The following is a 12,322-nucleotide window of genomic DNA, read 5'->3' on the forward strand; positions in this document are numbered from 1 at the left end:
TAAGGGATGTAAAACTGTTATTTTGATTAGCTGCTATTGCTTGGTCTGCATGCTTCTTAATCTGTGTGTGGCATATGTTAAGTGCTTGTTTTATGGATATGTGATTTGGAGCTTGCTGATGCCCATTGTTATATGTGAGGGCAAATCTAAGTGGTGTGAGGGGCATTTGTACTGGCTCTTCACATGTTTTTTGTCTCAAGGGCTGGGCCTTGAGAGGACCCCACAGCACATTAAGTTTACTTCATGAATAATCACAAGTCTTGGAATATTCTTAACTGGAACATCAGAGGTATCAATTCTAACAATAATGTGTTGGCAATCAAACAGAAAGTGGAGGAAAGTGCTGCAGGAATTCTTTGCTTACAAGAAACAAAAAGAGAAAACTTTGACCTAGCTTACATTAATAAGTTTTGCCCTAGAAGATCTAATAAGTTTGAATTTCTCCCTTCAATTGGAGCATCTGGAGGAATTCTCATTGCTTGGAATGAAGGACTTTTAAGGGAGAATTAATGTTTTCTAACATATTATCTCTCTCTCTCTCTGTTAAGTTCGCCTGCAACAGCTCTGCACAAACATGGATTCTCACAAACATTTATGGCCCCTGTGAACAAGCTGACAAAGTAGATTTTCTCAACTGGTTTAATAATATTCAAATGCCTCCTGATGAAGACTGGATTATTATGGGGGATTTCAATTTCATCAGATCACCTTCTGATAGTAATAAACCAGGGGGTGACATCAATCAAATGCTCCTTTTTAATGAAGCCATCAGCAACTTAGGTTTAGTGGAACTACGTCTGAAAGGCAGGCAATTCAGTTGGAGTAATATGCAAGAAAATCTTTTGTTAGAAAAGCTGGACTGGTTTTTTACTTCTGCTGCTTGGATGACTTCATTCCCTGACACAACTGCTTTGCCTCTGGCTAGGCCCATTTCTGACCATCTCCCTTGTGTGGTAAAAGTGGGGACTTCAATTCCTAAATCCAAAGTTTTTAGGTTTGAAAATTATTGGCTAAAGCACTCTTCCTTCAAAGACATTGTTAAAAATGCTTGGGATATCCCTATTGGCTTTTCTGAACCTGCTAAAATCATTAATGCAAAGCTGAAACATCTCAGAAGAAGCATCAAATTATGGATCAAGGACATGCCTTGTATGAGGAAACAAATTGCTGATATCAATGAGTGCATATACTTGCTAGACTTCTTTGAGGAATTCAGAATGCTCAGTACATTTGAATGGAACTGCAGAAGGATTTTGAAAGAACATTTAATGACCATTCTCACCAATCAAAATATTTATTGGAAACAAAGAGGGAAGATTAAGGGGGTCAAGTTTGGAGATGAAAATACTAAGTTCTTTCACACAAAAGCCTCTGTCAACCTTAGACATAATAAAATTGCTATTCTCAGAAATAAGGACAATGTGGAAATTTCAGACCATGCAGGAAAAGCTGGAATTCTTTGGGAGGCTTTCAAACAAAGATTAGGCCATTCAGAGGGGCACACAATGCATTTTGACCTGCACAGTCTTCTGGGACAACAGAACAATCCTGAGATATTTCAAGATTTAGAAAAGCCTTTCTCTCATGAAGAAATCAATCAAATTGTCAAGGAGCTGCCACATGATAAATCCCCTGGTCCATATGGTTTCAATAATGAGTTTATTCAGTCTTGTTGGGATATTATAGGAACAGATGTCAAAAACCTCATCCATGCTTTTCATGCAGGCAACATCTCTTTGGAAAGCATCAAGACTTCCTATATCACATTGATTCCAAAGAAAGAAGTGCCTTTGACTCCAAATGACTTCAGGCCTATATCTTTACTTAATGGGGTGTTCAAGATTATTACAAAATTATTGGCCAATAGACTTCAAAAAATAATTCTGCAACTCATTCATATCAATCAGTATTGGTTCTTAAAAGACAGGGTGATTCAAGATTGTCTTGGCTAGTCCTATGAATATTTACACCAATGTTTCAAATCAAGGAAAGAGCTTTTGGTACTGAAATTAGATTTTGAAAAGGCTTTTGACACAATTGAACATCAAGCCATAATTGACATCCTGAGAACAAAAGGTTTTGGGGAAAGGTGGATATCCTGGATTGAAATATTATTCAGCTCTGCTTCATCTACTGTCATGTTAAATGGTGTTCCTGGCAAAAAATTCTACTGTAGAAGGGGAGTCAGGCAGGGAGACCCACTTTCTCCCCTTCTATTTGTGTTGGCTGCTGATTTATTACAATCCATTCTCAATAAAGCAAGGGATCTTGGACTTATCACTGCTCCTATTCAACTTAACTCATGCCCTGATTTCCCAATAGTTCAATATGCAGATGACACACTGTTGGTTATGCAAGCAGATGCCAGAGAATTATTTTGTCTAAAAGCTCTCCTGAATTCTTTTGCCATAGCCACAGGTATCAAAGTAAACTATCAGAAATCTGTCATGGTTCCAATTAATATCACTGAGGATAGAGTTGAGAACTTCACAAATACTTTGAATTGCCAAAGAGGAGTTTTCCCCTTCACTTACCTGGGACTTCCTTTGGGCTTATCCAAGCCCACAATGGAGCAATGTATGCCAATGGTTCAAAGAATTGCCAAAAGATTAGCTAGCCTGGCTACCTTTATGACAAGTGCTGGAAGATTGCTCGTGGTAAAATCTGTGCTGGCTTCCTTGCCAATTTTTTTCATGGCTTGTCTAGATGTGTCTGTAACTATCAAGCAACAAGTGATAAAGTACTTAAGGCACTGTTTATGGAGAGGTTCTGACATGGAGGATCACAGGCCAGCCTCTGTTGCATGGACAACTATTTGTAGACCAAAGGTACAAGGTGGCCTAGGAGTTATGGACATTTTTGCCCAAAACAAAGCTTTGTTAATGAAAAATCTACATAAATTTTACAACAGGCATGATATCACTTGGGTTAACCTCATGTGGGAAGCTCACTACCAGGACAATAAATTACCAGGGAATGATTTGGTTGGTTCTTTCTGGTGGAGATCCATTCTTCAATTAACTGATCAATATAAAGCCATGGCCAGATGTAACTTAGGGGATGGTAGAACTGCCTTTTTTTGGTCTGATTTGTGGGCCTCTGTAATCTTACAGCAACAATACCCTCATCTTTATTCTTTTGTGCAAGATGCCACAATGACAGTGCAACAAGTGGTGAGCACTGAGTACCTTGAAGATTTGTTTCACCTGCCTCTGTCCAACCAAGCTTACCAGCAGTTTCTTCTGTTAGAAGAAGTTTGCCATGATCTGAGACAATCTGAATTTCTAGATATGTCTGACACTTGGAGTTATATATGGGGCAACAGTAACTTCTCTGCTTCAAAGGCATACAGAGTGATCATAGGAGTCAAACAAGTTCCACCTAACTTTGCCTGGATTTGGAAGTCTTCATGTCAACCTAAGCACAAAATGTTCTTCTGGATGCTTCTGCATGACAGGCTGAATACAAGAAACCTGCTGAGAAGGAAAACTATGATATTGGAAGAATACAATTGTTCTGTGATGAATTGCTAACAAGAAGAAACTCTACATCATTTATTCTGGGGGTGCCAATTCTCTAGGATTTGTTGGAATTTCATATGTCCACAAAGATCTCCAAACTTGTCTGTGTTAGAGGCCTTCCAAGATATGAAGGATAAGTTGAAGGTCCCTTTCTTCATGGAGATCATCATCCTGGGTTCTTGGGCTATTTGGATTACAAGAAACAATAAGATTTTTGAGAACATTCAACCCTCCTTTCAAGGATGGAAGCACATTTACTTTGAGGAGCTAAAGTTGCTGTCCCACAGGATCAAGGCTAAATATGCTGCTGAATTCAACATCTGGCTGGCTAACTTGCTAGTTTCCTGAGGAGTCCTTCTCTTAGTTTTAGTTTTGGTCTTTTTTCCCTTTCAGGGGCTCACCTCAAGCCCTGTTTGTTTCTTCTTTTGTTTTCTTAGTCTTAGCTAGCTGCCTTAGCTTGTTGTATAGTTTGTCTTATTTCTTTTATCTTTGTTCATTGCTACTCTTTCTTTTTTATTATTAATAAAAAAAATTGCAGTGGGGTTTTACCCTACTGTTTGTAGTTAAAAATATTTCAGAAACCCTAAGGGAGTCGACGAAAATTAATTCTAGCCACCGGAAGTTCCAGAACCACCCGATCCAATCTAGACACCATAACGGAGGTGTTCATCATCCTCATTGGTGCCTCTCCGATGATGCGTGAGTAGTTCATGGTAGACCTACTGGTCCGTAGTTAGTAGCTAGATGGCTTTCTTTCTCTCGTTTGATTCCCAATACAATGGTCTCTTAAAGATTGATACATCTCCGTCGTATCTACTTCTCCTAATGCTTTTCCTCTTGTTTTTGACTCTAATTTGCATGATTTGAATGAAACTAACCCCGGACTGACGATGTTTTCACTAGAACTACCATGGTGTTGTTTCTGTGCAGAAATAAAAGTTCTCGGAATGGAACGAAACTCTGCGAGGATTTTTTATATCAATAAAGAGAATTTCTGGAGCCAAGAGCCACATGAGGGGGGCACCTAGGTGGGCACAACCCACCGGGGTGCGCCTGCCCCCCAGGCACGCCCTGGTGGGTTGTCCCCACCTGGTGGCCCCGATGACCCTGAAACCAACGCTATAAAATCACATATTTCCAGAAAAAATCAGGAAGAAAGAATTATCACGTTTCAAGAGAAGGAGCCATCGCCGTCTCCTTTTCTTCAGCAGGAGGCCACATCTGGAGTCCGTTTGGGGATCTGGAGAGGGGGATCTTCGATCTTCATCATCACCAACACATATCCATCGCCAATTCCATGATGCTCCCCACCGGGAGTGAGTAAATCCTTCGTAGGCTCGTTGGTCGGTGAGGAGTTGGATGATATTCATCATGTAATCTAGTTAGTTTTGTTAGGGCCTGATCCCTAGTATCCACTATGTTCTGACATTGATGTTGCTATGACTTTGCCATGCTTAATGCTTGTCACTTTGTGCCCGGGTGCCATGATTTCAGATCTGAACCGTTTATGTTATCACCATCATATCTATATTCTAGATCCTATCTTGCAAGTTCTAGTCACCTACTATGTGTTATGATCCGGCAACCCCGGACTGACAATAGTCGGGACCACTCCCGGTGATGACCGTAGTTTGAGGAGTTCGTGTATTCACCGTGTGTTAATGCTTTGTTCTGGTTCTCTATTAAAAGGAGGCCTTAATATCCCTTAGTTTCCAATAGGACCCCACTTCCATGGGAGGGAAGGACAAAATATGTCATGCAAGTTCTTTCCATAAGAATGTATGACTATATACGAAACACATGCCTACATTATATTTATGAACTGGAGCTAGTGGCGTATCTCCCTAGGTTATTACTGTCTCATGGCGAATATCATCCAACGAGTCACCGATCCAATGCCTATGAATTTCTCTTATTGTTCTTGCTAAGTTACTACTGCTGCTACTGCTATCGTTACTGCTACCAAATCATTGCTATCACTGTTACCGTTGTTGTTGTTGCTGCTACCATTATCAAAACTATCATATTACTGTGCTACTAATCACTTTGTTGTAGATAATTAATCTCCAGGTGTGGTTGAATCGACAACTCAGCTGCTAATACCTTCAAATATTCTTTGGCTCCCCTTGTGTAGAATCTATAAATTTGGGTTGAATACTCTACCCTCGAAAATTTTTGCGATCCCCCATACTTGTGGGTTATCAAGACCTTTTTCTGGCGCTGTTGCCGGGGAGCATAGCAATATTTGCTGAGTCACTTGGGATTATTATCATATTATCACTACGAAGAATCTAAAGGATGCTAAGACAAAGTTTTTTCCCTCAAAGACGAGAGGAGGTAAGGAACTGCCATCCAGCTCCGCTTTAAATTCACCTTCGATTAAAAGTAAACTTGCAACACCACCACATGCTATTAGTTCTGATATGTCACAAGTTATTGATGATGCTACTTCTGCTATGAATGCTACTCATGATGATGCTAGTAACTTGCTTGATGATGTGCCACTAGGTCAATTTCTTGATGAAGAAATTGCTAGAGTAAGACAACATGCTATTGTTGAATCTGGTGATGAACTTGAAACTGAAACTCTTGAAACACCTAGAACTAGTCCTCCCAAATATTAATTGCCAAAGGTACCAGAAGCTTGCACTATGAGTGACGAGGCAACTAGAGATATTCTTGCTTGCAAGGATAGAGATGATCTAGAGAAATTACTATGCAAGTATAAAGAAAGACCTCTGAATGCTAAAATAAAACGTGATCCTAAGTTTGCTACTTCACCTACCTTTATTGATGATAAGGATTATGAATTCTCTGTCGACTCAGAGTTAATTACTTTCATTGAATCTGATCCTTTCCATGGTTATGAAACTAAAACTATTGTGGCACATCTTACTAAGTTTAATGATATAGCTACCCTTTTTCTCATGATGAGAAGATTCGCTATTACTATATTCTCAAGTTATTTCCGCTCTCACTAAATGGTGATGCTAAAACTTGGTACAATACTCTTGCTCCTGGTTGTGTGCGTAGTCCCCAGGATATGATTTATTACTTCTCTGAAAAATATTTCCCTGCTCATAAGAAACAAGCTTCCTTGCAGGAAATATTTATCTTTGTGAAAATTGAAGAAGAGAGTCTCCCACAAGCTTGGGGGAGGCTTCTCCAACTGCTTAATGCTTTGCCTGATCATCCTCTTAAGAAAAATGAAATACTTGATATCTTCTACGGATTTCCTAGTTAGTTGTGCTGGTTGTGTTTTCAGGGAACAAACTATTGGGTAAGCTGGAGAATTATTGAATAACATATTGAAAAATTATGATGATTGGACTCCTCCTAAAACACCGCTTAAACCCACTTCAAAGAAGAGGGGTATCTTATATATCAGTCCTGAAGATATGCAAGAGGCAAAGAAATCTATGAAGGAAAAAGGTATTAAAGCCGAAGATGTTAAAAATTTACCACCTATTGAAGAAATACATGGGCTTGAAGCACCACCACCACCTAAGGTGGTAGAGGTAATATCTTTAATGAAATTCAATGATAGTGATGATCCTCATAATAAACATCCTAGTCAATGTCTTTATGAGTTTGATAATTACATTAGAAAGCAAGATCACTTCAATGCAAATGTTATGAGACAATTGAAATACAACTCTGATATAATTGCTCGCTGAAGTGACTTGCTATTTAGAATCTCAAATGATGTTAGAGGTGTAGGAAAGCATGCCTCTATGGTTCAAACTCAATTAGAACAAGTTGCTAAATCTCAAAGGGAGTTACTTGATGAAATGAACCATAATATAAGTGACTTTGCTGTTAGAGTAGCAACTAGCAGAGGTAAAATGACTCAGGAACCACTTTATCCTGAGGGTCACCCAAAGAGAATTAAACAAGATTCTCAAAGAATTAACACTGATGCACCTAGTCCTTTTAAAAGGAAAAGGAAGAAAAATAATAATAGGACTTTGCCTGCCTCTACTGAACCTGAAGTAGAGAAACCTCCTGATAAATATAATGAAGTTTCTATCTCTAATGCTGAAACTCAATCTGGTAATGAACACTCACCTTCTCATAATCAAAAATATAATGGTGAGGTTCATGAAGACACTCAACCAAATAATACAGAACCAGATAATGATGTTGAGATAGAACCAGGTGTTGATCTTGATAACCCACAACCTAAGAATAAAAGATATGATAAGAGAGAGTTTGTCGCTAGAAAACATGGAAATGAAAGAGAACCATGGGTTCAAAAGCCAATGCCCTTTCCACCTAATTCAACTAAAAAGAAAGATGATGTAGAATTTGAACGCTTTGTTGGAATGATTAGGCCAGTCTTTTTGCGAACTCGCTTGACTGATATCTTAAAAATGCCTCCTTATGCAAAGTATATGAAAGACATCATCACCAATAAGAGAAAAATACCGGAAGCTGAAATCTTCACTATGCTTGCTAATTATACTCTTAAAGATGGAGTACCTAAAAAACTTGGAGATCCGGGAATACCAACTATATCTTGCTCCATCAAAAGAAACTATGTGAAAACTACTTTATGTGACTTGGGAGCTGCTGTTAGTGTTGTGCCTTTCTCTTTATACAAAAGACGTGATTTGAATAAACTCACACCTATCGAAATATCCTTGCAAATGGCTGACAAATCAACTGCCATGCCTATCTGTATTTATGAGGATGTGCCCGTTATTGTTGCTAATATTACTATTTTGACTGACTTTGTTATACTTGAGATGCCCGAGGACGCCAACATGTCGATTATCCTTGGTAGACTCTTCTTGAATACTACAGGGGCTGTTATTGATTGCAATAAAAGAAAGTTCAGTTTTCATATCAACTAGAAAAGTGGCCTGCTCGATGCGCAGGCTAGAACTTTATACAGTTTAATAATTACATTTATTATTTGAGCTGTGTAAATAAAAAGTTGGCAGCATCCCTATCGGTTTCTATTTTCTCTAACACAGATTTAAAATGACATATAGTTATTTAGTCGATATATGAGTGAACAGTGTCGTCAAAGAGAGTGCATATATCATGCTTCAGGAAATGACTATTACTAAAAAGTGGTAGATGATATAATTTTTCCTTCAATCAATTGTATATTTTGTGAAGGCGTCATATTTAATATGTTCAAAACATTAATTTTTTATGAAGAATTGTTGTTATACTACTATTTACACTTTTCATTGTATAATACACAATATTTTAGATACATGTATTTTCTGAAGGTGAAATCTTAATCCCTATTACTATGAATATATGATTATGTTGTTGATGATGAAAAAATTAATTATGATTTTTATGAAAAGATATAATGAATATAATTGTGTACAATTTATAAATACATTTTAAAGTATTTTTTGCATTTTTTTTGTTTGAGATACTTAGGATGGGAATTCCTTTTATAAATGATAGCCTTGAGTTCACATCAAGTTATTTCGTGATTTTGGCAATCCGTAAGGGATATTTTGGTGAGAATAAACTAATTCATATTAGAGTAATGACAAATTTGAGAAATAGTTAATGATTTAGAGTGAATATATTTAATAGATGGGTTATTTTTTTAGAGAGATTAGTTATACATTTTCCAATATGATGACCTTACATGAATTTTGAAGTCGACAATCTGCAACGACAACCATGACCAAGTAGTGACGTGATCGTGTGATTTAGTGGGGAAAATATATAACTAAATGTTCAAGTGCTATAATTTGTTATCCTCGCTATGAGTGTGTCCAATGCTCATGCTAATAACTAAATTACACAAATGAAATGTTTAAACCTAGCATTGTAGAAAATATAGCAGTTAACTAAATATGCACCTTATATCCTGCCATGGGGATGCTATGTATACCCTATAGCCACCTAAATAGCTGTAAAATCCCAGCCATCTATTAGATAAGATAAATGCACTATATATCTAAGAAAGCGAACCAAAGGATGGAAGTTGTGTAGGCTTGTGAAAACATTAGAATATAATAAATATCTAATAGATAACTGAAAGATACACTTGCAGCCACATCTGAAGCTTTACATTGATCTGCACTTGTGTGAATACTACAACCCAATCTGATAAAGTGGCGATAAGAAAACAAAATCATGCATATTTAAGAATGTATATCATAATATCATTTACAATATTAGTTATATATCTCTTCAGTTTTCTACTTGTTGGAATAGTATTTGATAAAAAAATGGCTTATGAATAGCCTTAAATTTACAGCTTCTAGAATTTCTTGCTGAAACAATGGATGGTTCTACAAAGAAGTTTCATCAATAATCAAATATGTTTTTGCTGCAGTAAAGTACACAAATCTGTTCTTTGAGATCATGTCCTCCTGATGCCTGTAAGCAATAAACTGAAGAAGTAGTGAATTGCGCATATTAGAAAGTGGAGATGAAATTGAGATTGTGTAATCATACTTCAAATCTGCATTTCGTTTCTCTTAGTGGAAGAACACCCACCGCACACTGACTAAACCACCATGTTAATCATGAAAATGTATTACAATCCGGTCCATGCAAAATCCGCACATATCACGAGAACCTTTAACCATGGGGACGACCATTTTTAACACGTTGATCTCTTTGTAGATGGATTTGTGTCTTGACAGGTTCCTATATCTGCGCTAAATAGCTGACACCACTACAGAAGAGCGTCACTTGAGAACAAAAATATGTTGTGCCTAGGTCGCTACTAATCTTTGGCCATCTAGGAATGTCATTGCTTCTACTTCTTGCGCATCCCGACTAGAATACTCTGCCCGCAGCAAGCAGAACATTTTTAGCATTATTGCAGAAAATAATCCCCACACTAGCAGTTCTTGTTTTCCCAATGAAAGAGACACCCACAATGATTTTGACCCTGCGTAAGTCCAGCGACGTGCAGCCATTGTATGATAGATGGTCTATACTTTGGTCATATACATGCATCTTATTCTCCCATGATCCATCACTAAACATTCAGCTTTCCGCCCTTTACATCATTGATGTCACGGGTCTCCATCTGGAGGGAATCCAAATAATTTTTCAGGAAGAGCACAGACTGATCAATAACAGATCCACCCTTCTCAAAAACAATCTTTTTTTCTACCCATGCATAGGACTCTTGTTTGTGACAGAGAAGGCAAACCTGGGGACGTACATGATGGCTTATAATGGGATCTGGAAACTGGAACTCTGAAGACCAAAGGTGTGGTCTTGAACTATGGGTCGACCTGAATCGGAATGACAGCTCTGCAAGGAAGAGCAAACACATCAGTGGACTAATCTCATAAACAAATATACTCACCACTTTTTTTCTTCGAATATAGGTAGCATGGTCACTCATTCTTTTTTCCGTGGTTTACATAATATCATAATATTTATGCTCACTCGGAATGTGTCTTCAATCTAAAACATAGGATACCGGAGATACGACACATTATAAATGACTCACAACATTCCAAGGAGGGAAACTAAGGATCGAGCATAATTGCTGCTGAAATTGATTCTTCATATAACCAACATGGAGACTAAAATAGGAAGAGGAATTTGATAATAACTTCCATCTGTTTGTTTAGCTCCTCAAGGAAGCAAAGAAAATGTTGTTAATGTGGCACCCTGGCTCAGAGAAACCGGAACACCCCGTATTCTAGCCCAGAGATCGAGATGAAGTCTTTTGAAATACAACACTGCTTGACATAGAACAAATCAGCTCTTATTACAAGAATAATAATAAAAAGGTCTAATGTTACAAAGGTTCACATCATCATGGCGACACTACGCCTGCGATACAACACTTGCTCTATGCTAGCAGCAGAACAACTCGTAGCAGCGGAAATCTTCTAGCAGCGGAACAACGACGAAGGTAGTGAACTCCACTCCGCAGGGACTCTGGCTAGGACACGATCTAGCTCGCACAAACGGAAGCCACAACAAGCAATCAAGCAATCACGGCATCACCTGCAATCTGGCATGACACGCCAGGTCAGTACATTGAATGTACTTGCAAGCTCACAACAACCAAAAACATCAAGGCAAGACAACAACATAGCATTAAGCAGGTTAATTAAATTAACAACTCCCATGATACAACAACAACTACTAAGCATGATATGAAACTACTACAATACTAATAAATCACCATCTCAGATCTCCATAACCATATCTCTCTTGGCTAACCGGCCAAGCAATGTACCATCTCGATCACCTCATGATCAAAACCAAACGGTGATCATTCCGGCGATCACAACCATGACCAACACTTGGTCTCAAACGGTGATCTTTCCGGCGATCACTACCATGACTAACACTTGGTCCCCAAACGGTGATCATTCCGGCGATCACTACGATGACCAACACTTGGTCCCCATATGGTGATCTTTCCGGCGATCACTACCATGACCAACACTAGGTCCCCAACATCATTAACATCCTGCCAATCTGTACTGCTCAAAATGTCCACCTATAAATCACCTATAAGTCATTTCGTCATGTGAGTGTTGATCGAACGGTGTGACCTAGTACGAACTTATGCCCATGACCAAGGATGCAGCTATCGATAGATTAAACACACACACTCTGCAGACGTAGCCCACTTCACCCACACCACAAATCCCATGGCCTCGCACTCCCATTCGGGTAGACCAGCGGCGCTCCGACAAAACCGATCTACTGCCATGACACTCTCCCATCCACTCCGACTAACTCCCCTCTGGGCTAAGTCATGGGTGGCCCTGTGTCTACCAAAGACACCAACTTCCACCGTCGTGACCAAACAAAACGGTCCCAAACGGGGACAAGAG

Source organism: Triticum aestivum, chromosome 6B (assembly GCF_018294505.1).
Source record: "Triticum aestivum cultivar Chinese Spring chromosome 6B, IWGSC CS RefSeq v2.1, whole genome shotgun sequence".
NCBI classification, from domain to species: domain Eukaryota; kingdom Viridiplantae; phylum Streptophyta; class Magnoliopsida; order Poales; family Poaceae; genus Triticum; species Triticum aestivum.